Below are 1,481 nucleotides of genomic sequence, written 5' to 3' on the forward strand. Positions count from 1 at the left end.
AAAGATGTCTGGCTTTCAACAAAGAGTGTTAATGTTCCTTTGTCTCCATTCGCGATATCAGCGACAGTATTCGTTGAAAGCAGGATATCTTGTCCGATCTGTTAAGTTAAGCAACGTTGGGCCTGGTCAGTACTTGGATCGGTGAAATAATGACGAATTTAGCATAGATATAACTCATTACATTAGACATGAATTAATTTAATGGAAAATTATATCACTATCATTATCATCGTTATCATCGCTACTAATGTTGTTATTATTAATTAGTGCTATTTTTATTAATTCTACAGTAAATTGTACTAACTTAAATCTACAAAAAAAAAGAAAAGAAAAGAAAAAATACATTAAGAAAAAAAAAAAACAAGACTAAACATTTATTTCTATTTTTACTCCACAATTAATTGTTATTGAATTGAGAAAGTATATGATAAGTGCATTCAAATAAAGCGCATAAATATTTTTTCGAACTTTATTTATGAATGTCAATCATACAAAGAATTGATTGATCATTTGATTATTGGAAATAAAATTGACGGAATTGATCAATGGTTGATAAGAGAAGGTTCAATTAGAATAAGTTCATAATGGTAGAAAATTTAACTTTTTTTCAAAAAAAATTAAAATTATCACTAATATTATTAATCATTATTACTAATATTATTGATTCCTCGCTTATCAAAAATAGTTCAAAAAAAAAGAAGACATTTTGATAGAAAATAGGTTTGTTTTAATGAAATACTTTCAAGAGAATGTATCAAAGAAAATTTTCCCAACGGATTAGATGGAAAAGAAAATGTATAGATGAAATCTATATTAAAAGAATCAAATCAAATTCAATAAATTAAATAATTAAATTCAGATGGATCCATTTCTAACGGTTTAGATGAGTAAAAAAAATGAATAGAGCGAACATTTCTTAGATTTTATTACAATCGTACAAAATGACGTGGCTTTTAAATCTTCTAAAAAAAAAATTTTAAAGAAATTATTTTTTAACCATTGGAAAAAGCAAAGTTAATAGCTATTTTATACTTTACAGGGCATATCGTCGTGATAGGTTTACTTTTATCATTTAAATAGGGCATGATAGAACAAAATGATTAATTTATAATAATGTATTAAATAATCAGTTATGAATGGTAGTTTAAAAAGAAAAAAAAGAAAGAATGAAAGAGAGCTTGAAAAAAATTGAAATAAAATTTACGAAATAAATTAATACAATAAAACCTGTTAAGCATCAATTAATAATTCCCACAAAAAATTGAATATGCAATGGACAAATGTGCAATGTATTGAAAAAATATGATAATATTACTGATAACAATAATGATAATATTGTTACTATTATCATTGCTATTATTATTACTATCATTATTATCATTATTATTACCATTATTATTATTATTATTATTATTACTATTATTATTATTATTATTATTATTATTATTATTATTATTATTATTATTATTATTATTATTATT

The 1,481-nt window shown here is 22.7% G+C and overlaps 1 non-coding gene across 1 annotated transcript; it reads left to right on the plus strand.

Annotated features, from left to right (window-relative positions):
• Positions 1-60: 60 nt before the first annotated feature.
• Positions 61-176, plus strand: LOAG_20127. Its single transcript, XR_002251417.1, has one exon. It is a non-coding gene; the product is annotated as a 5S ribosomal RNA (ribosomal RNA).
• Positions 177-1,481: the final 1,305 nt, after the last annotated feature.

The sequence above is a fragment of the Loa loa genome, assembly GCF_000183805.2.
Source record: "Loa loa unplaced genomic scaffold supercont3.393, whole genome shotgun sequence".
NCBI lineage: Eukaryota > Metazoa > Nematoda > Chromadorea > Rhabditida > Onchocercidae > Loa > Loa loa.